General features: G+C 44.4%; 1 protein-coding gene across 2 annotated transcripts in view; it reads left to right on the forward strand.

Annotated features, from left to right (window-relative positions):
- The window catches only part of LOC311602305 (protein FAM156A/FAM156B-like), a 152,931-nt gene that overhangs the window by 111,258 nt on the left and 17,004 nt on the right, over positions 1 to 24,669 (forward strand). Inside the window, exons 8-11 of one of the 2 annotated variants that reach the window (XR_014780720.1) lie at positions 17,186 to 17,312; positions 19,209 to 20,298; positions 20,776 to 20,957; positions 24,379 to 24,589. The exons of the other annotated variant lie outside the window; for it this stretch is intronic. The gene's annotated coding sequence lies outside the window, so the exon portion shown is untranslated. The remainder of the gene's footprint in view (positions 1 to 17,185; positions 17,313 to 19,208; positions 20,299 to 20,775; positions 20,958 to 24,378; positions 24,590 to 24,669) is intronic. 2 annotated transcript variants of the gene reach the window in all.

Genomic DNA, 24,669 nt, shown 5'->3' on the forward strand with positions numbered 1-24,669 from the left:
ATGTCTTTAAGTTCTATTTTTATTTCTATATTGACCCATTTTCCATCCAGGACAGGATCTTTCAGTGTCCTTGAGCTTTCTGTTGTTTCTATTGATGATGATATCCAGCCAATCTCTGGTGGTGTCACAGAGAGTTATTTCAATTTTCTTGTGTCTGTTTAGACTTGCTTTGTGATGGAGTATATGGTCAGTTCTGGAGAAAGTTCCATGAGATACTGAGAAGAACGTACCAACATTTTGTATTTGGGTGAAAGTATCTGTAGACATCTGTTAGGTCTATTTAATTTATAATGTCTGATCGGTCCAGTATTTCTCTGTTTAATTTCTGTCTGTGAACTGCAATGTCTTTTTGGTGGATTATTTCTTTGATGAGTATGTAGTGTCTTTCCCTATCTTGTCTGATTAGTTTTGGTTTGAAGTCTATTTTGCTAGATATTAAAATGGCTACATTGGCTTGCATCTTAGGTCCATTTGCTTGGAATATCTATTTTTACAACCCTTTACCCTGATGTGATGTCTATCTTTGATGGTAATGTTTGTTTCTAAGATGCAGCAGAAGAATGGATCCTGTTTTAGCATCCATTCTGGTACTCTGTGCCTTTTTATGGGGGAATTGAGACCATTGATATTGGGTGATATCAAGGAGCAATGATTGTTGGTTCTTGTTATTTAGTTGCTGTTGGTGGTGCTTACGCTATGTATGTGACTCTCTCTGTCCCTCTGTCCCTCTGTCCCTCTGTCTCTCTGTCTGTCTGTCTCTCTGTCTGTCTGTGTCTGTGTCTCTGTGTCTCTGTCTGTGTCTGTGTCTCTGTGTCTCTGTGTCTCTGTGTCTCTGTCTCTGTCTCTGTCTCTGTCTCTGTCTCTCTCTCTCTCTCTCTCTCTCTCTCTCTCTGCTTTATTTCTTTTGACTTTTTGGCATAAGGTTGTTTATTTCCTGTGTTTTCAGGAATATAGTTAACTACTTTAGGTAGGGGTTTTTCTTTTAACAACTTCTGCAGGGCTAGATTTTTAGATATATATTGTTTAAATTTGACATTAGGATGGAATAGCTTATTTTCTCTATGTTTAGTGATTGGAAGTTTTGCTAGGTATAGTGGTCTCAGCTGGCATCTGTGATCCCCTTGAGTCCAGAGCACATCTGTCCACGCCCTTCTGGTTCCACAAAGAAGGCCTGTGTAATTCTAACAAGTTTGTCTTTGTATGATAATATTTTCCTCTGACATTTTCTTTTTTCTTTTTTTTGTTATTTTTTTATTAATTTATTCATATTACATCTCAATTGTTAGCTCATACTTGTATCCTCCCATTCCTCCCTCCCTCCCACTTCCCCCCTACTCCCTTCCCCTATGTCTGTGACTAAGGGGGACCTCCTCCCCCTGTATATGCTCATAGGGTATCGAGTCTCTTCTGGTGACCTATTATCCTTCCTCTGAGTGCCACCAGGCCTCCCCATCCAAGGGACATGGTCCAATATGGGGCACCAGAGTTTGGGTGAAAGTCAGATCTCCTCCACTTAACGGTGGAGAATGTCCTGTCCATCGGCTAGACTGGGTAGGGGTTTGAAGTTTACTACCTATATTTTCCGTGGCTGGTGCCATAGTTTGAGGAGGACCCCAGGGCCCAGACCCGCCTATAGTTTTCCAGGACCCTCTGGATCCTTCTATTTCCTCATTCTCCCAGGCTTCTTACCCCTAAAGTCTCAATAGGATGTCCTCTCCTCTGACCCACTTTCCTGGTAGGTAAAGTTTTTCATGGGGACATACCCCTTGGACTAGTGTCTCAATATAAGTGAGTATATACCATTTGACTCTTTTTGTCTCCGGGTGAACTCGCTCATTATGATAATTTCTAGATCAATCCATTTGCCCACAAATTTCAGAAATTCCTTGTTTTTAATAAGTGAGTAGTATTCCATAGTGTAAATGTACCACAATTTCCTTATCCATTCTTCTACTGAGGGACACGTAGGCTGTTTCCATGTTCTGGCTATTATGAATAAGGCAGCTATGAACATGGTTGAGCATGTATCCCTGTTGTGTGAAAGTGCATCTTCTGGGTATATTTCAAGTATTTGGTTGTATTTCCATGGTCTTTGTTAATGTATTTATTTATATCCTCTTTAAGGATTTAAAACATATTCATAGTTTCTGTGTTCAAGTACTTCTCTTCTGTTTCAGCTAAATTCCTTTTCTTAGGGCCTATTGCTTCTGCAGGAGGCATATAATCTTGACTTTTAATCTTTGCAAATTTTTTTTTGCACTGGGATCCAGTCATCTGGAGAATTAAGTGTGAAATGCTTCTTGGCACAGTTTACTTGTCTTGTGTTGTTGTGTGGGTGTTTCATTCTTTGGTTCCTTTTACTCACTCTGGATGTTACCACAGGTGATGGCCATGGAGTGCCTTGTAGAAAAGTGCTCTCCCCATTGGCATGTGTCACAAAAGAATGGAAATGAGCTAGAAGGAAAGGCCAAAAGAGCTTGCATAAGACTACTAGAGGGGACATGAATTGTGGGTTTGTTTGTTTTTGGTGGAGATTGAAAGCAGAGAACTTTGCTTGACAGGTATGAGCTCCAAAGTTAATCACAAACTAGTGCCCAACTGAAATATTTAACCCTAATGATTAGCTTCATTGGTGCTCAAAAGTACTCTGCAGGCTACCAAAGGAGACAGGCGATCATTAGCATCACCCAGCTACTAAGCCTGTGACTTACAACAGCAACCAATCTGTAAGATACATTGCTCTGATAGTGGCATAAATGATGTAGGAGTAATGGACTAATTTTTATTATGCTTAAGACCTACTACTACATGGCATGCAGTTAACTCTTAATACTGTTAAAGGACCCAAGAACCTGAGACTACATGGATCACGTGTCCACAGGAAAAGTTACTACTATTGTTACTTCATTCCATTGTTCACAGTAGGTGTATTTATACTAGCTAGCCAAAATCAGGGAACCAAAATGCCCAACTGGTGAGAGGACAAAAGAACTCATGGCACACATAAACCATGGTATGGCACACAGCAATGAAAAGGAGCGGGAATAGAGATTTCATCTTTCTCCTCCTCAATTGTGGTCCTGGGAATCAAACCAAAGGCCCCACTCACCTGAGCAAGCAATCTGCCCACAACTGCATCTCCCCAAAAGCAGAATTTTGACACACATAATCATGTATGTAGAATTGAGGGCACAGTGTTAACTTAAAAAGGCAAGCCTCAAACACTTTATTTATCATTCAAAAAATGAAATGGTAATAGAAATTAATGGTGAACAATCCAGTGGCTGCCCCAGTATTAGCATGCTACTGCATGTCACCAGAAACACTAGCATCAGTTTTCTGATGGGTCAGAGACTTGATTGCTGTGCTGACTGCATGAATTTACACATCTGTTATAGTGACAGAGAGATCTATGCACCCACAATTCTAGTACTAGGCCCTGCTTTTGATGTATTTTAGTTGTGTAAAGTGTAAGATAAACTATCAGAGGGACTAACTAGATGAACAATGCTCTATACATTCAAAGTCTTCTGAAACTATACTATTGAAACAAAATTTCATATACAGAGAGAAAACACATACAAAAAATCACACACACACACACACACACACACACACACACACACACACACACACACACACAGACAAACCTCCCTCAGGCCTAGTGCTCCTTCACAGTGCCAGTCAATAAAATACAATGGAAGTGGTTTGGAATTCAGCAAGACAGAAACTCTACACAGATGTTGTAACTTTATTGGCACCATGTATTGGGGGGGAAATTCTGAAATCCGAGGAGGGGAAAATGGTAGCTAGCCCCATGGGAACAGCAGCACTGGGGAGTGTAGAAGCATCTGCTATCTGGTCACCCTTGCCAAGGAGCATCCCTTCCCAGAATGCCTCAGGGAGGATGCTAACACTACTAAGGACAAGTCTGCTACATTTGTGGAATAGATTTGAATCACAGTCTGATGGTATTATTGGAACCAGGCTGGACATTGTTACTCCTCATGTCCAGGATCCCCCAAAAGATTTCACCAGAGGAATTGGTGGTGTTGCTGCTCATCATCATCTATGTTCTGATCTTCCTCCACATAAGGATGACAACATCGGAGACATTTTGTTCTTTCACGGAGAAACCTTTGAAACATCCTCTTGCTTGTCTGAGGCAACTGCATTCGCTTCTCTGTTTTATGTACCCTTTCTCGCACAAGACAGCGGTTGGGGGTATGAGGGCTGAGGGTCAAGTTACTCAGTGCCGGTGTTAGCTTATCACAAGGGGACAAATGAGAGTTTGCTTCAGTCCCGCTGGTCCTCGCAGGAATGCCAGATGTAGTCCCCCCACACCTCTGGCAGTTGTCGTATTCATATTTGAACATCTCCTCATCTGCACTTTGTGGGGAATATGGTTTACTTTTCCCGTCAGTTTCAGGAGGTAGCAGAAACCTGACACATTTCTTTCTCTTGAATTCAACTATCTTTATTTTCTTTTGAGGTGATTTTGAATTCCCTTGCTGCTGTTCTTCTTCCATCCTTCCAGAGGAAAAAAAGCACACATCAGAAATGCATAGGCTCTCTTGAAAACATCTCATGTTGTCCACTGTCTGGATCAACTACAAACACACGGACACACATCTCATAAGGAGCCCCTAATGGTTTCAGCAATGGAAATCTTAGTTTCTAACTGATTTTTGGGCCATTTGAGTTTTACTTTGGTTTTGTTTGCGGTACCCACAAACAAGCAAGCAAAGAGTGTGGTGTCTGCATTTGGAATAATGGTTTTAGCCCAGACACCTGGTACTTGATTATATGTTCCAGGAGAAAACCCTGGACAGAATTCCTTCAAATGTAACACACAGATCACCATTACTTAATATAGGGAGACTGGGAATTCCAAGATGGCGTCGACCAGTAGGCACCATAGCTGATCTACTTCGAGGAGACCAGGGATGTGAATGGAGCCACAGACTGCTGGATTTTGAGAACTGTAGGTGAGTGGGGCCCCAAACTCTGCAGACCACCAGTGCGTCTAACACCGGGACAAGCAACAGCCCAGAGGTGCTAAACACACTCCCCAAACTCTGAAACGGAATCCACAACCAAGCTGCAGCAGGCACATAAAACACAAACTCACCATTTGGGGAGGGGATTTTCTGGAGCCCCAAACCTGAGGTGTGTCAGCGAATAGGGTGACACTACCATTCAACCTTTCCATCCACACCACACCAAATTGCAGAGGTCACCTGCCTAGCCTGAGTGGAAACATAGGTGGCAGGTCTCACCAAAAACAGCTAGAGCTGGCAAGTTGCTCGCAGACTGTGTCCTGGGCCCAATCTGAAGCCAGACACAAGGGACTGACCCTGTAAACAGGGGCAGTTAGAAACCAGCATGGACTGCTCCCACAGCCTGGTGGGACAGCCCACGTTATCGGGAGCTGTGGGTCTTGCTTGCAGGTCTAACTGCTGACCTAAAGCGACCTGGGAGCATTCTGGCTTTCACTGGCAGAAAGAGAAGATACAGGGAATTCCCGCCAGTGGTCTGAATCTCTACTGTTGCCAGCTGCCGGCCCCGGGCTGCTGGCACTGACCTGGCACTCCCCAAGCAACAAAACCTAGCTGGGTCCATTCTTGTGGGTGCGACAGGACCTCCCACGATATATAGAGAGCTGTGGGTCGTGCTTGCATGGTCTAACTGCTGACCTAAAGCAATCTGGGGGTATCCTGGCATACCGGGGTGTGGAAATTGCTGCCTCCTTGGATACTGCCAGTGGCGTGAAACCACACTGTCTCAGGCCTACAAAGCACTGATCCTGTAATCTCCAACAGGCAGACCCTAGGTGGATCAGCTCCTGCAAACTCAGCAAGAACTCCCAAATTCATGGGAGGGGCTGGATTCTCCTATAGAGTATAGAGGCAAAGCTAAAAGACAGCTACAACCCAGAAGATCTGATCCACCTGGGGTCTTGGATACAAAACAACAGGAAGGACAGGCAACTGGGATCAACCTACACAACCAGAGATCTTGTGTGCTGTCCTTACTCTAGATCCCAAAACTGCTGATCTAAATTACAGGAGTAAGGTGAAAAGGCCCAAACAGAAACCTACGTTGCATGACTCAGCATGGAGCCTAAGGTGTTGAGAAGAATCTCCAGGAGTAGAATCTGAATCATCTGCCTTGTCCAGGGAAATACCCCCTGATCCCCACAGGCAAGGGCACCCTACCTATAATCAGGCATCAACTATACACTCCCAAGCAAGGAAGGTCACTACAAACCACCTCCCAACATCAGAGTCACCAAAATGACAAGAGGACAATGAAAGAATGCTAACAAAAACCAAAACAGGATGGCATCTCCAGATCCCAGCAATCCCAATGAAAACAACCTGGAGAACCCAACAACAACTGATATTCAAGAAAACGACCTCAAGTCCTTAGTAAATAAGATGATAATGGAAGAAACAAATAAAATCTGTAAACAAATGCAGGTGGAGGCAAACAAGAGGGCTGAAGACTTAAAAGAGTCATATAAAGAGGCATTTGAAGAATTTCAGAAAAATACAAATAACCAGATGAAGGAAATCATTAAAACAGTTCAAGACCTGAAGATAAAAATGGAAGCTATCATAAAGGAACACACGGAAGAAAAATGTGATCGAGAAGCATCAGAATTTTCTTGTTGTTTGCTGTAGCATCTTCTGGGTATATTCCAAGGAGTGGAATAGCTGGGTCTTGAGGAAGCCCTATTCCCATTTTTCTGAGATAGCACCAGATAGATTTCCAAAGTGGTTGTACTAGTTTGCATTCCCACCAGCAATGAAGGAGTGTTCCTCTTTCCCCACATCCTCGCCAGCATGTGGTGTCGCTTGAATTTTTGATCTTAGCCATTCTGATGGGTGTAAGATGGAATCTCAGAGTTGTTTTGATTTGCATTTCCCTGATGATTAAGGAGGTTGAGCATTTCTTTAAGTGTTTCTCAGCCATTTGATATTCCTCTGTTGAGAATTCTCTGTTTAATTCCAAGCCCCATTTCTCAATTGGGTTATTTGGTTTGGTGGTGTTTAATTTCTTGAGTTCTTTATATATTTTGGATATTAGACCTTTGTCAGATGTAGGGTTGGTGAAGATCTTTTCCCAGTCTGTAGGCTGTCGCTTTGTTCTCTTGACAGTGTCTACTTTCTCACATACTCTGGTGCCTCACCTTTGACCATGTCCCCTGGAGGGGGAGACCTGGTGGCACTCAGAGGAAGGACAGCAAGTTATTAAGAAGAGACTTGATACCCTATGAACATATACAGGGGGAGGTAATCCCCCTCAGGAACAGTCATAGGGGAGGGGAATAAGGGGGAAATGGGAGGGAGGGAAGAATGGGAGGATACAAGGGATGGGATAACCATTGAGATGTAACAAGGAGAAATTAATAAAGGAGAAAAAAATGAAAAAAAAAAAAGAGAAGCATCAGAAAAGAAAGCAAGCATCTCAGAGGTGGCCTTATCTAACAGATGGCAAGAAATGGAAGAACGAATATTGGCACTTGAAGATACAATTGCAGAACTGGAAACAAGCATCAAGGGAAATTCTAAATCTGGAAAGTACCTGACACAGAACATTCAAGATATCAAGGACACCATGAAAAGACAAAACTTGAGAATAATAGGGATAGAGGAAAGAGAAGGCAACCGACTCCACAGCCCAGAAAATATCTTTAATAGAATCATAGAAGAAAATTTCCCCAATTTGAAGAAGGAGATGCATACGAGCATACAAGAGGCCTACAGAACATGTAATAGAATAGACCTGAAAAGAAAATCTTCCCGCCACATAATAATAACAACACAAAATATACAGAACAAGAAAATATATTAAAAGCGGCAAGAGAAAAAGGACGAGTAACATATGAAGGCAAACCTATTAGAATTACTCCTGACTTCTCAGCAGAGACCATGAAAGCCAGAAGGGCCTGGATAGAGGTTCTGCAAACTCTAAGAGAACACAGATACCAGGCAAGATTACTATACCCAGTGAAATTATCAATAACCATTGACGGAGAAAACAAGATATTCCATGACAAAAACAAATTCAAACGGTACCTAGCCACAAATCTGGCTTTACAGAAGTTACTACAAGGAAAACTCCACTCCGAAGGGTCAAAGTACAACCAAAGCTACATAGAAAATAGGTAACTATACCATTGCAAAATCACAACCTCACAAAATCTCTACTGTTACAAATACAAAAAATGAAGAGACTTAGCAATCACTGGTCATTAATATCTCTCAATGTCAATGGTCTCAATTCTCCAATAAAAAGATACAGACTAACTGAGTGGATGCATAAACATGACCCAACATTCTTCTGCATTCAAGAAACACATCTCAACCACAAGGACAGACATTTCCTCAGAGTAAAAGGTTGGGGAAAAATATTCTAAGCAAATGGTCAAAAGAAACAAGCTGGGGTAGCCATCCTAATATCTAATAAAATAGACTTTCAACCAAAATTAATCAAAAGGGATGAGGACGGACACTTCGTAGTCGTCAAAGTAAAGTCAATCAAGAAAACATCACGATTTTGAACATCTATGCTCCTAATAGAAGGGCTCCCACATTTGTAAAAGAGTTATTAACAAAGCTTGAACCACTCATTGATACCCACATATTAATAGTGGAAGCCTTCAACACTCCACTTTCACTCAAGGATAGGTCCTTGAATCAAAAACTAAGTCGGAAAATAACTTCATTAACCTCCGACATTTTCTAATGTCCTTTCTTTTGTGTACATTTAGTGTTAAGATTATTATGTAGATAGGGAACTCTATTTCCTGGTCCAATTTCTTTGGTTTTCTGTATTCACCCTGTAATTATATGGGCATCTTCCTTCTTTGTTTTATGATTTTGTTGAAAACAGTTGCCTTTGAGCTGGGCTTCTTCTCTTTCCTCTACACCTATTATTCATAGGTTTGTTCCTGGGTGTTTTGTATCAGGAGTTTTTAGAATAACTTTTTTTGACTGATGTATCCATTTCTTCTATTGTATTTCCAAAAGTTGAGATTGTCTCTTCCATCACATTGTATTCTGTTAGTGAGGCTTGCCTCTACAGTTCCTGTTCAAATTCCTAAAGTTTTCATCTTCAAACTTTCCACATCTTGGGTTTTCTTTACTGACTCTATTTCTTATTTTGGGTCTTTAGCAGTTTTATTCATTTTTCTTACACTGTGTTTTCCTGTAATTCTTTCAGGGATGTATTCATGCCCTCTTTAAGTATCACTATCATATTCATAAAGGCTGCTTTAAATTTTTTCCTTGGGCTTCAGTTGTGTTGCCATACTCAGGGCCTGCTGTGGAAGGACAGCTGGGCCCCAGTGGCGACGTGAACTTCTAGCTGTGGATTGAGGGTTCACCCGGGGACTGGGAAGATTGCAGTTGTTGATGCTGTGATCTCATCCTGTCTTTATTAGGTGGGCGTTTTGTGCATAGGATTCTGTTCCCTCTCTGGCTTTTCACAGAATGTGAAGGCTGTATGATGTCTTATTTCCTGGCCTGCTCAGCTGGAGAGTTCACAGGGAATGCCTGCTGGTGCTGGAGGCTGGGGTACTGGGATGAGTTGGGAGCAGGAAGGTTGGAGGAGAATGTGTTGGTGATACATTGGGGAGGGGTCAGAGAGGAAAGGGAGACAATAGCAGGTTTCCTGCTGCAGAGATGGGAACGAGAATGCGGTAATTGGGTCTCGGGGGAAGTAGTGGATGTGTGGGTCTGACTTCAGTGTACTTGATCCACTGGGAGGAGGTGACCTTTGGTTGGCAGGGATGCCTGCTGGAGTTGAAATCTGGGACCAAGAATCAAGTGTGGGGAGGGGTTAGGATGGATGGCCTGGGAGACCCATAGAGATGGGGAGCAGGGTAGTGGGGGCAGAGAAGTCTAACAAATGTGTACTGGTGCAGAACTGGGGATGAGACTGGGGAGATAAGTCTCAGGAAGAGAGAGTGGAGAAGGTCCACAGGCAGTCGACCTGCAGCTTTGTTTTCTGGCAGGTGTGGCCTGTGGATTAGAAGGGAGTGCCTGCTGGAGTTTGCAGGTGGGATACAGCAACCAGTGAAGGGAGGCAGTTTACGAGGAATTGGTTCACGAGATCCACAGGAGTTGTGGGCAGGGGAAGGAAGGCTGCAGCTGCTGTTCTATCCCAGCAGTGGGGAGGAGAGTTAAAGATTGACTCGGGGAAACACAAAGAGAGGGGAATGTGGATGAACGCGAATGCCCAAATCCATGAAATATTCTTTTTAAAATAGGAAATATTCACCACACAACAGATATGGTATGGGGTTTATTATATGATGAGAGAGAGAGAGAGAGAGAGAGAGAGAGAGAGAGAGAGAGAGAGAGAGAGAGAGAGAGAGAGAGATTGGTTTGTCCTTTTATATACTCCTGGGCAGGGGGACACTCAGTGGCAGGTAGGCAATTACATCACAGTTTGCTAAACAGACTGGGGCAGTATGCTAACATTGCTCCCTTTTCCTATAATTAAAAAAGGTCAACGTTGGATTGTTTTTAGGTAAGGTAAGTTAACATATATAAATGTAAGTCCATTGGAAGCAGCTCTTTGCTGCCATGTAAGGGGGAAGAGAGAGAGAGAGCAAGAGAGGAAAAAAAGCAAGAACAACAAAAATGTCCAGATGATATTATGAATGGGAAGGAAAAGCTCTGTCCTGAAAAGTTCAGGATAGAGGGCAGGGTGTGTCAGCCATGCCCTGCAGCATATAGGGTCCGAGGAGTGCTGGAAGAACCTGCAGCTGTTTGTCCCGGGTCTGGAGGACACCATACCAGCCTTTTGTAGTGGATAAAGGATGAAAAAAACCAATATCTTTGACTGCTTCCTGTTGACAGTAGAGTGGTGACAGAAGGTTAAAAGGCCGAAGAGCAGGTCCCAGAAGAGCAGGCTGTTATATTTATTATCCAGGGTCTGAGAATATCTGCAAGTAGGAGGGGCAATGCAGGTCCAGAGAGGAGGAACAATGCAGGTCCAGCTGTCACGATCTGTTAGGTTGGACTGGAGCACCTGTGGATAGTTGCTTTGGTGATGTCCTGGATGTAGGAAGATTGGTGGTGGTAATTAAAAAGTCTCAGTTTGGATCTGTCCAAGTTTGGTTGCAGAGGTGTGTAAGCTTAGTAGTCCTTAATGTGGACACAGGGATTTGAAATTCTCCAGAAGGCATCCCAGCTGAGCCTAGAAAGAAGGCAAACGGACTATTTCCTATGGAGAGGTGAAGTCAGTAATCCATTTGGGCATCCCCAGACATGGAATGTGACTCAAAAAGGCAGGTACAGTGTGTCTCAGCGACTTGTCAGTGCTGGTCAGTGGCCAAGAGAGAGCAGCTCAGATGGATGTGCTGACCCAGGGACACAGCTACCTAGTGCACTAGGAGTTTTGGGTGGCCGGGCAGTGGCAAGAAAAGGGACCATGTTGTTGGAGGTCTTGCCCAGTGGGAAAAGTCCTAGTTATATGTTAGCCTGAAGGACCAACCAGTCATATAGACTGGGATTGGACAGCTCCACTCCCAGTGAACTGGAAAGGTCTCTACAATCTCTTGGAGAAAGGGAAGTATTTACACTGAGTATTCATGGGGAATTCATTTAATCAGCCATTGTTGGACACAGAAGTGTGGCAATCAGGTAGTTAGGAAAGAGAGTCCAAAAACCACTGAAAGGGGGAGGAATCCCACCCTCTGAAAGAGACTATAGGTAGGAAATGTAAACTGTTTATCAGCAGTACTTATCTGGAAGGAATCCCACTTTCTGAAATAGGTGAAATGTAGGAAATCAATCATTGACTGTACTTATTTGAATTTCATTTGACCTGAGAGGTGGATTTCCTATAGCTTGCAAGAATCCTTTTATGTTCATAAAGAAAGAAAAATTTTAGACATGTTAGCATCGCCATTGTTTGTAATCTGTTGTGAAACACTCATTGTAGAAAAAGGCAGTAGACGTATAGCATAGCAGAGGCTTGGGGAAAATACTTTGGGATAAAAGCATAAATACTCTTTTAGGTGAGCTTAGGAAAGGCAGAAGCCTTTTGGTACTTTTCTGACATCGGTGAAATGATAACATGGGGGAGAACAGAAACTTCATGTAGAGCAGAAGGGCAAAAGCTCACTTGATCTTAATTTTTAGCTCTGGTACGCGTCATAAAAAGTGGGAGGCCCTCTGTTCAGGAGACTGTAGGTATATAATTTGAGGACAGTGGCAAACATTTTAAGTAAAAAGCAAACCAAAGGAAATTTAAAATCTCTAGGAAATGTAAAATCTTGGAATATATAGAATCATATACTGGAATGTTTTTTTTTTTTACCACAGTTAGATTAAAAAAGAAATCTGAGCTCCATTGATTAGTGTCAACAGTCTAAACAGTCTCAGTAGCAGAAGCATAGCAAAGGGAGGAAATTAAACATTGTTTTAGACATTTTGACCTTCATGCCTTGTATTTATGAACTTGAAACACTTTCTTAGACCCTCTACATTCATAAACACCTTCTCAGACCTTCTAGCACTTATGAACCACCTTCTTAGACTGTCTAACATTTATAAAACATCTTCTAACATTCATAATTTGCTTGTATGAACAATAAAACTCTTTCTTAGGCCCTCTAACATTCACAAATGTCTGGGAATTTTCAAGACATAGGTGAAATTGCTGAGAGCAATCACTGTCCTTTAGCTAAAAGAAGGGTAAATGGTTGTGTCTGGGTCCTGTCTTTTAAGTCTGGTAATGAGGTAGACTGTATCTAGGCCTAACAGTTAATCTTTGGACTCCTGCATATGAACAGGAGAAGGAACGGATCTGAAGTCACCCATGACAGAAGTTGGCAATGTGATTGTGTCACCCGAGTATGAGGTTAATACAGAGCTGCAGAATTTCTCTGGGTTCAGTTAGGTTGCTGAACATAGGACTCCACCAGGTCAAGGAACTTGAAGTCTGAAAGTGTCTATAGCTCTTGAGATGGGCAAACCGCCAGTGGCTGGGCACAGAGGACAAGCCGGCAAGTGAGCATTTTGACTTCCAAAGGCCAGTCTGATGATAGACAGGATACAGCTTTTAGGAAGCTGTGGGATTGTGTCTCTTTCTGGCTGCAGCAACTGTGGGACCAGGGTCCTCTTTCTGGCTGCATCTGAAACAGGTACCTGGCAGGGTTGACTCAGATTTCAGCAGGAGAGGGCATCACAGACTGCTATTTCCGTTCCTCATGGAAGTTGCTAAGGCCTAGAGCATAGGTTTTCCTGGAACTGAGCCTGTCAGAAAGGCTTCTCTCAGGCTTTAAAGATTTAACTTTTTTTTTTAACCAGTTGCTATGTAGGGTTTAGGAACCATCTTCAGCCTTTTAGTTGAGATGGCAGTGAGACCACTGTCTATCTTCAGAATATTTAGATAGACAAATTTTGGTAAATTTTGAAGTTATGTATAGCATAGTCCATAAAGAGCAGAACAGTTTTCTACATGTTTTAGTTTATAAAATGTCAATATCTTATGAATGTTTCAAGCTATATTATAGATTAATAAAAACAAGACTAAATATATATTATAAGAGTGATTTTTAGGCTTTGAGAATGAATGTAGGGCGTAACAAACAAGATTTAACTTTATAAACAAGTGTATGTTAATACAGCAGAACATTATAGAACAATTTTTAAAATGAATCAAACCCATTAGCCAGGAAGCCTGAAGTTGTATCTAGGTCAGCTGGTGAGAGGAGGAACAGCATTTATTTATTTGTCTCAGCAGAGAACTGTGGGCTGACTGCAGGGCTTCTGCTCCCCTGTGGCAGCTGTAAGGTGGACGTGTTTTGAAGCAACCATCACTGCTGCTGAGCTCCTGCAGGGTGGCAATGCTGGCTGCAGTTGTAGTTTTGGAGTAGGAAAATGCATGGAAAGTAAAGTTTGGAACAGTAGCCAAATTGTTGCAGGCAGTATTTCAATGGAAAGGGTCCTCGAGTTAGGCAATATGGTGAAACCTTTTCCTGTATAGGCCACCAATTGTAAATGTGAAATATTCACGACACAACAGATATGATATTGAGAAGTTTATTATATGAGGAGGTGCACACCAAGGAGAAAGAGAGTGAGACAGAAAGACAGCAAGAGAGGAAGAGCAATAAGAACAAGAAAGAGAGACGCAAAATGCGTTTGTCCTTTTATATACCCCAGGGCAGGGGGACGCCCAGTTACATGGAGGCAATGAAGTCACAGGTTGCTAGGCAGACTAGGCCAGTATGTTAACATTCTTCCAGCCTTCTTTGTCCACAGAGGTTTTTGTTTTGGTGGTAATGTGGGAATTTAAAAAATGGAGAATTTGAGAGGGCATGTGTGGTATGGGCCTGTGGTTCTTATATATGTTGCAGTCCATCCCATAAGTCTCATTAAAATGCCGAGAACTGATTACATTCCACATCCTCTAGCTCGATTGGAGAAATGAATATATAATCCTCCTGCTGTCTCCAGACTTTACAGAAAACCCTCCAGCCACAACAATTTCAAATATCTGAGTCCAACTACCCAGTCCAGTACCACTTAGAGAGAAGAGAGGTGATCCAGCCCATGTTGGGAAGAGAAATATAGAGGAGTTGTGGTCAGAAGATGAGGCTCATTCTCCTCATACTGGACATGGACTTTAAGCTGAAAGAGAAGTGTAGTGTCACAGATGTGAGGACAAGTCCTAGAGGCTTTGCTTGACAAAGTTCCAGAGACCTCTGACTGTCTAGTATGATCTCTAGACATCCAGAGCAGCTGTTGAGGCTTTGCTTGACAAAGTTTCAAAGGTCTTCAGCTGATCACCACTGCCCTCAAATATTATGTATTGTCCAGGTCTAGTTTTTCCTAAAAACTACCTTGATATCTTCTTTTTCTTGTAAACTTACCTTTTTCTCTATTACTCAGCCCTAATGACATTTACAATAGAAAACTTTTTCCCACAGAGAATGTTGAAAGAAAGCATCTGGCCAAAGGCTTGAGACAATGAGAGAGTTTTTGGCTCTGACTGTGAGCAGTGAGGCAGAAACTGCTTTGAAGAAAGTTAGGACCTTGACATAACAGTACCTGGCTAGATACCTTTAGCTGTAGAAAATATTCTTTAGAATCTGCTTTGAGAGCAATAGAAAGTGGCCTTGGAACATTATGCTTTACAGATATTTTGCAATAGAGGACCTGTTGGCAGTTAGCTTAGGCTTGGATAGCACACCTGTGGGTTTGGAAATGGAAGTAAATCAAGTTCTTTCTGTGTTAGGAATATTTAGTTCATATTATGTTGTTATGACAATCATGTGAACCCAGTGGCTTTAGCCCAGGGAAATACATTTATGATTAAACTTTCCTGAGTATTGTTTAACAAATAATAAGCAGGTCATGTTTATCAGTATCTGGATATTGATTGATTTTTGCTATATCCTTTATTTTAAGTTATACATAAGTTTTTGTATTTCTTTGTTACTGTTCTCTTTTTAAATTTTATTAATTTATTCAGATTACAACTAAATTGTTATCCCATCACCTGTGTCCTCCCATTCCTCCTTCCCTCCTGCTTTCACCCTATTCCCCTCTCCCTAGGTCTATGAATGAGGGGGACCTCCTCCCCCACTATATGGTCATAGGCTATCAAGTCTCATCTTGGTAGCCTGCTTATTCTTTCTTTGAGTGCCACCAGGCCTCCCCACCAAGGGGAGCTAGTCAAATATGGGGCACCAGAGTTCATGTCAAAGTCAGTCCCTGCTCTCCACATATCTGTGGATAATGTCCTGTCCATTGGGTAGATCAGAGTAGGAGTTTGATGTTTACTATTTTATTGTCCTTGGTTAGTGCAATAGTTTGAGCAGACCCCCTTCCCCCCGGGCCATGATTCACCCATCATGATGTTCTTCTTGTAGGTTTTTAGAACACTCTGGGTCCTTCTATTTTGCCATCTCCTATATTTCTCTTACCTAGAGTCTCAGTAGGATGTCCTCACATCTATCCCAATCTCCTGGAAAGTGAAGATTTTTGTGGAACATGCCTTTTGCGCTAGTACCCAATTATAAGTGAGTATATACCATGTGAGTCTTTTTGCTTCTGGGTAAACTCACTCATTATGATCATCTCTAGTCCTATCCATTTGTCCACACATTTCGGGATTTCCTTGTTTTTAATAGCTGAGTAGTATTCTATAGTGTAAATGTACCACAGTTTCTTTATCCATTCTTCAAGTGAGGGGAATTTAATGTCTGTCCTTGTGGGTGAGATGTTTTTCTTGAATGCAGAAGAATGATGGATCATGTTTATGTATCCATTCAGTTAGTCTGTTAGACTGTTCTCTTGCTCTGTTAATTTTAAAATACTCTATTGATTGTAAAAGACGAGAAAATTATGATTTAATCTGTAGTGGAAAAAATGACCTTTACTTTCAACCACGTGCTAGGGTTGACCCACAGAGTAAGAGACAAGTAAAAGAGAGCAAGTAACAGACAAGGAAGGAAAGCAGAAGAAAAATAAAGTAGTCCCCTGTGTTTCAAGACCTTTTAGTTTGGACCATAACTTATGCCTGGGCTAATACTTATTTCCTCTGTTCGTCAAGCTCTCCTCAACAACTAGTTCCTTTAGCTAGTTGTTCAACCACTGGTTGGTTTCCCTTAACCAGCTGTTTTCCATCTGCTCAAGTCTCCCTACCTCAGAACCACCAAGAATTTCTCTTTTCTTTTCTTCATTGGTTCCAGAAGCTGGTCTAAGGGCCGATAGTTGGGGAGCAGCCAAGGAATATCCATAATGAAGCCATCCCATGCAAAGGTCAACCTGAAGGTGTCAGATGGCCTACAGAAATCTTTATACTCCCACCCCTACAGGACAGTGATCTAGCTCTAATGGATGCGCTGCCTTGTTTTCATGGATAACTGGACCTAAGGGAGTGGATGGTCTCAAGTGAGTGCCTGTGCATAAGGCTCTGTTCTTCCTAGAATACAAGGTGACTGCAGGCTAAGGACAATGACTCCATTTGGTCCTGTATCCTCCATGGGTCAAAGACAGGGCTAGGTACAAATGGGTCTTTTAGACAGACAGTCCTTCAGTGACTATCACAGGCAGGGCTTTGTAAAACAGCAAGGATTACCAGGCTTTCATGCTTCCTTGTGGTTGTCTCACTGGTCTGAAGTATGGATTTGATGCATTTCTCTGTTCCTTAGAATTGAAAACAGCTCCTATGTGACTCTTACACACCCAGTCCATGGGATGTACAGTGGGCCTGAGGACCACAAGGATGCTGGCACACCCAGAGTTCTGGATTACTTTGTTGAGGGAAGGAGCAAAACTGTAAGTACAAAATCTGAGCTGTGTCCAAAACTTTTCTTCTATATACCTCCCCATTTTAGGTGCCCCAGGCTACGTGGATTGAAAGTGGCAGACTGCCAATGAAGGTGTTATAGACAGGCTTAACTTGTCCACCATTGGGACCTGAGACATTTGCTGTCATGAGTATGTGTCTTATTCTGAGGATGCCATTGAAAAGGCTGAGGTGTCCTTGTGTCTCTGAAAGGCATCCAGGAAGCTATCAGATAAGACGGTCCTTTCCTTCGAGATACTCACATTGAACATGCACACCGGCATTCCTGCAAAGTGAGATTCTCAGATGTGCCTTTTCCTTTTTGCCACAAAACAGAATACTGACTGTAGGCCTGGGAAAAACTTGACGGCCAAGGAGGATGTGATGTCCATCACTACAGAGTTCCATTTCAGTGTGCAATTTGAGTCAAGTAGTGTGTTGTTTTTCCTTCTTCACACACTCCCTTACCTCCTGGTTCAAGAAGTGGAATGAAAGTGGAAAACATTAGTTGGAAATGCAGAGGTGCTTCTTCATAGTGCATTTCACACTGAGAGCAGATTCCCAGAATCCACCAGGCTGTGATGGCACCAACTGCTTCTTAGAAGGAACACTGACTTAGGTCCATTGGAGAAAGGTCAGAGCCTCCATCTCAGCCCACTCCATGAATGTATGCCATCCATCCCCTCTGTCCTTCATCCAGTGTTGTCCACCCTCAGGGATGGTGTGAACATGGCTTTCATTTCCCTGTCTCCACACTATGCTGCTGCTTTTCAGCATCTAACTTTCAACTGTGTTAAAGGTTATTCAACACCCCTTACACTACTGCTCTCGGGGGCTTCTAGGCTGCGCTGCACATGCAGCTCCTCTGCTCTTGCAGAAAGCATCCATACACTTTCACACCTTTTCACACATGTGCATGCACCACACAGGGGTAGCGTCTTGAGTTCAAGTAGCACATGAAAAGAACAACCCGAGATGAGGTCCCTGTATGGCAGGCACCGTCCTGTGTCCTGAGTCACTCACTGCAAGACTATGAGTAAAGCAAGGGAAGAGGACAATGAGTGGATAAAAGGAATTGGCAGGTGTTGGTTCCAGTCTGGATGCCTTAGGGATTGTGGGAGAAGTTGTATGGATTCTATTTCTGGATCAGCAGCAGCCAGATGGGCTTCCAGTGAAGCCTCTCCCTGATGTGGGACACTGTCACCATCCACCCAGATCGTGGCCATTGCCACTGCCACCACTGCTTCCAATGAGACACACAGACACACACACACAAACACACTCTCACACACACATCAAACCCTCACATTCACACTCATGCAGGGACTTCTCCACTATTGTTGCTACGTAGGTGGCCTGCTGCTATCTACTGTGCCCCCCCAATCCCTGTGACAGGATACCTTTCTCAAGCTCTGGGGAATTAATTACCACTCCCTCCCATTCCTTCATCCCAGAGTGCCTAAATCTATCACATTTCCCAAAGTCATGTTGCCCTTCAGCAGTGGCGACTAAAATTGAAAGTGGTTGCCTGCCAGACCTTCTTCTGCCTCCAGGCAGGCAGCTCCTCCTTCCTGCCCTGTGGCTGTGGAGATAGGAGACAAAATGGGCAAGGCTGCCATCAGTGCCTCAGTGAGAGCTGTCCAGGTGACTAGTCCTGCCTCTCCGGAGTCTTTCCTGCCTCCTCCATGGGAGCTGTCGATGGTGTCTTTTCCTGCTTTACTTAACTGCTCAGTGAAAACCAGACACATTTCCTTCCACTGGAAGCCTGCTGCCAAGGCCTAGGGAGCTGTTATTAATGACAAGAACCCTTCCTGCTTCAGCCTACTTCCTTCACAATGGACTCTTTGTAAATCTTTGACACATTGTAAACTTTCTTACCCTTCCAGGAAGAAAATGGGCCCCACCTCTGCCTGAGAAAGCTCCCGCTGCCCAGCTGCTTCTCCCCCCACCACACCTCCATAACTACTGTCTCCAGCCCAACAGTAGGACTCATCTCTGATTATGTTAATTTGGGTTGAGAAGTCTGGACAAAACCCCACAAATCCCTGAGCATCACACAGCCCTGGCGTGAAATCCCACCATCCACATTCAGGAAATCCTTGCCCCAGAAATCTCTGGCCCCTAAGAAACCCTATATAAAGGCTGTGTGTGTGTGCTCAGTTCTCTGCTGTTTCCTCCCAGGAACAGAGGCAGCCACTCCTGGATTCATCCCTTTTCTCCTGGATTAGTCAGTTTTATTAATCTCTTTTTAAGAAATTTAATGCCTGCTGTGACTCTTTCATTGGAAGAAGAAGAAGAAGAAGCAGAAGAAGAAGAAGAAGAAGAAGAAGAGGAGGAGGAGGAGGAGGAGGAGGAGGAGGAGGAGGAAAAATGAAGGAGCAGAGGAGTTCAGACTGTAAATTCCTCAGCATTTAGGCGCTACCCTTCCCTGGGAGCTGTATCTGCTGGAGAAGGAGCTGAGCCACAGTTCAGAGGCTCCTCAGTTCTTCAGAGTTTAGGGTACACCCTTTCCTGAAATCTGTATCGGTTGGAGAAGGAATAGGGCTAAGGCTCAGAGACTCCTCAGTTCCTTAGAGTTTAGTGCAACCCTTCCCTGTGAGCCACATTGCCTCTGCTGAGTAGGCCTCCTCTCAGAACCGTGAGCTTCCTGGTCTCCTGTTCCTCAGAGTAGCCTTGGGACACTGTCTCACCTCATGGCTGGGAAACCTTCTCATCTCTCAGAGTTATAGATACCCTTCCACCCGAGTACTGGTAGGCAGGTCAAACCAGACACAGTACACAAGCAGAAACAACACTTGATGCCATGACTCACATAGGCTCTCCAGGTGCTTGTGCTCTACTGTGGTCTGAGCCACACAAGGATCCCATCCCTCTCTGCTTATCCTGTAGTGACTCATCATCCTGCTCATTGATTGCTGAACACCCCATTTCCCTGCTCACTGATTGCTAAACACTCCATCCCTCAGTGATAATTAGGTAATCTTCCCTTTCTGGTTGGTGTAAACTCTTCCCTGTGTCTGAAGAAGTGACTGGTGAGTGTCCTGCACCTCTCTGTTACTCTTGGAGGCAGAGGTACCCCCAGCCATGGTTTCTAAGGCTACAACTGGATCTCTTCATATGACCCATTCTTCTACCATTGGAGCTGCAACTGGGCCATTGCAACCCTTCCTCCCTAAGGCCCTGCTGGGACATTGAGACCCTTCCTCTTCTAGGCCTTACTGGGCCACTGTGACCCTACCTGCCCTCCTAGCTCTTTCCCTTCAGGGCTGCCTATGTAATACCACAGTTCTTCTACTCGCTTGTAACCACTTTTACTGACCCTTGCCTGTGGATTAGATTACCTTCCTAGAGACTGTTAGCCTATGGGCTTCTGGCATTTCTGGTATAGTCAGGCTCAGCTCTGACCCTCACTTAGTTGGGTAACGACCCACAGAACAACCTGTGTCCCTTCAGGCCTTCAGAGCCTCCGCCTTCGTGCTCGACCTTTGAGATTCGACAAATGTCCTGGTACCAGGTGCCAGGCACTAATCTTGTGGGCTCTGCTGCTCAGGACTTCCTGGCCTCTGCCTTCAGACTCCACTGAAAGTCCAGCTACTGGGCACCAGGCACCCAGTTCTGTCCCCTGTTCAGTTGAGGTAAGTGACACAGGGTGAGAATCCACTAAACAGCTTATGTCATTCCGCCTCCCCTTTCTCATCCATGGGAACACTGTCTTCTATCTCAGTCACCCTTTGGATGGCCTGTAGAAAAGCACAAGGCTCTCCACCTGGAACCCAACCTGAAGGGCTCCAAATTTATTCACCTTCGCAATCCAGTCTGTCCTCAATCAGTACCCCTTAGACAATCATTCCAAATGGCCACATAATGGCACTCTAGGTCCAAATATTATTAGGGATCTTTACAAATGTTACTAGCAGTCGGGGAAATGGAAGGAGATTCCCTCCGTCCAAGCCTTCTCTTGTCTCAGCTTCAAGCCTTCTCTCTCTCTTCTTCCGGTTCCGCCATTCATTTCCTTTTAGCACTGAAGCCTGAACAGGATGGTGCCTCTGCTATGTTCGATCCAGCTAATGAACCTCTCCCCTATAGGCCTAAACCCATAGCTCCCTCTCCTCAAACTCCCCCAGTTTCCCTTTCTCCCTCTACAGCAACAGGTTGCTCACATCAACTCTCTCTCACACCCACCTTTATCCCACCAGCAGCTCCAAGACTTCCTGTTACTCACTCCTGCTCCACTGAAGTACCTCCTTTACCCCACTGTACCTTGCCTAAACCAGGCCTGGCTCTCTCTCTTTGTGGGAAGTTGCTGGGGTGGATGGCTCAGTCAGAGTACATGTTCCCTTTTCATTAAATGAACTATCTTGAATAGAGAAGAGATTGGGGTCCTATGCTGAGAATTCCTCTACATTTATTAAGGAATTCCAATAGATCACTTGGTCTTCTACTCTTACTTTCCATGATGTCCTTATGAGCCTTACAATCTTCTCCTCAAGGTGCACAGGTGATTCTAGGGTCAGACTAGGGCACATGCAGATGGAATCCATCAAACTGACTCTGCCCATACCATCGAGACTGAGGCAATCCCCAGCTGGGACCCTGGGTGGAATTACAATAGCCCAGGGGGTCATCCAACCTAGGGATCAATTTATAACTTGTCTCCAGGCTGGACTACTTAAGGCCGCCCTAAAAGCTATAAATTGTGACAACATCAGAGAGGTCATACAGGACAAGGAAAAGAAAACAAAAGAAAAACCCAATGCAGCCTTTCCCATGGTCCAGGATCTCCAAACAATATTTGGCACTGTGATTCAGATACTCTTGGAACACTGTCCCACCTCAGTGCTGGGATACCTTACCAGCTCTCATAGTTGTGGACAAACTTCCCTGGGAGTTGCATCTGCTGGAGAAAGAGCAGGGCTCAGTCTCCAAGGCTCCTCAGTTCCTCAGGGTTTTGGGCCATCTTGTCCCTGGGAAGTTCATCTGCTGGAGAAGGAGTGGGGCTCATGCTCCAAGGCTCCTCAGTTCCTCAGGGTGTGCAGCAACTCAGTCCTTGGAGCTGTATAGGCTGGAGAAGGAGCAGGGCTCAAGCTCCAAGGTGCCTCAGTTCCTCAGGGTTTGGGGCAACCATTTCCTGGGAGCTGCAATGGCTAGAAAAGGAGTGGGGCTCAGGCTCCAAGGTACTCTGTTCCTCAAGGCCTAGGGAGCTGCACTGTCTCTGTTGAGAAGGCCTCCTGTCACAGCTGTGTGGTTCCTGGGCTCATGTGCATCAGGAAACCTGTGGGACTCTCTCCCACTCTAGAGCTGTGAGATTCCTGGCCTTCTGTGTACCAGGATACCCTTGGGACACTGTCCCATTCCAGAGATATGTGGTTCCTGGGATCCCATGCCTTAGATTATACTTGAGGCATTGCCACACCTCAGGGTTGTGATACCTCCTCAGCTCTGGAGATGTGGACACACATCCACCCGAGTACCAGAAGGCAGGTCACAGCATACACAATGCAACAACAGCAGTGGAGAATTGGGAGGGAGTATGGGCAGTCTGGTAGATGGTGGAGGCTTTCAAAGAATTACTGAGATTAGAGAAGACCTACTTTCACAAGGGTTTGGTGAGCATGAATTCAAGTTGGTGCTCAAAGATTGTATAGCATCCCTGTGACTATCAGGTAAGTGTGACCAGGGAGAGGACACGAGACTGAGGACCATCACCAAGATGGAGGTGCAGATGTGGAGCTGTGTGTCATTGGCAGATGGCGGCACAGCACAGCAGTTAACATGCAACGTGCCTAGGCTTGAATGGAGGACCCAGGGCATCCTCACTGGGTGCTACATGCCAAAGCCCTCTATGCCTCCACTTCACAGTATCAAGGAGCAAGATGGTGACAAGTAGATGACCATAACACCTCTGTTGTGGTACTGTCACTCAGAGGAAGATACTGTTGCCCATTGGAGGTGATGACTGGCTCTTCAGAGGCTCAGCATGCCAAGCAAGGGATAAAGCTGCAGGACCAAGAGGAAGTAGGGAGGACCACAGGGTCTGTGAAAATAGGCAAAGTACAATGGCAGTCATATATGCATCACTGAGAGGAAACCCTTTATTTCTATTCCTACAAAACTGGTCTAGAGCAGGGGCTGCAGTTCTTTGGATACACTGATGCCTATGATGCATGCAGGAAGCCCTTGGTTTGATTCCTTGTACCACATAAATGGGCATTGTGGCCCAGGATATAGTCTCTGTATTTCGGATGGGGAGGATGGAGGATCAGGGCCTCACGACTAACCTACTCAGAAAGAGAATATGAGGGCACCTGAGCTACATGAGTCCAGGACATGTGCACGCACACACACACACACACACACACACACACACACACACACACACACACACACACACACAGACACACACAGACACCTACCCACCCCCCCCCACACATGATAGATCAATAAATTCAATAAATTTAAATGATCACTCAATGGTGGATATTGACAAACACCTCTCCTTGAACACCAGGGTGGGGATTGCATAAGGTTGATCATGCCGAGCAGTTTCAGTGTATTCCTCTTAGAAGAAGACACAAAGAAACAAATGGATATGAATGCTCTGTGGTGGATGCTAACAGAAAGGCAATTCCAGCGTGTCACACTGAGGTTCTCATTCTGTTTCAGTGCCCCTAACCATGGACACCCTTGCTAAACTACCATCTTGAGGACAGAGTTCATGAACAGTTTCTCCAGCTTTCCTTTGCTAGGTCACTCTCAGCACCATGGAGACCCCTCTTTGGTCACAAAGAGTCCCAGCAGGGTACCACAGCCTTGGGCAAGGTCTCTCCAGTACTGCCACCCCACCCACTGGGGGTTGGGTGTGGGACTGATAGTTTCAGAGTCATCAATCAGGGAGTGAAACTTGATTTCACATGATAAGAAAAAGAAGGTATCTAGCTATCTTATCACTGTAACAAGTTGATCTCCACTGGGACCCTGGTCCTTCCTCCTTTTCCTGATTTGCCCTCTTTCTGCAGGGAAAGAGCTAATCTTTGTGAAAATCTCTCTTCTCACTAGAAGCTGTGTGCAGGTCCTGACATCAGTTCCTGAGAGAGCTGTGCAGGACGGCCTAGCTTGTCAGCATTGTCTGTCAGCCTTCTGCTCTGAGAGCTCGGGTGCCTGCCTCCTCCCAAGGCTGCCCCCTACAGACAACATCTGGTAGCGGGAAGAACCAAAGCAGAGGTGGTATCCAGGCAGCAGAAGGGATCCAGAAACAGCAAACGATCAGGTATGGTGAAGTGTTGCAAGACACCAGGCATGTATGAAATCTTTGCTTATCAGGAAGATTTGGGATTCCCAAGAGAGTGT

This window comes from Acomys minous (assembly GCF_964271855.1).
Source record: "Acomys minous genome assembly, chromosome: 7".
Classification (NCBI taxonomy): domain Eukaryota; kingdom Metazoa; phylum Chordata; class Mammalia; order Rodentia; family Muridae; genus Acomys; species Acomys minous.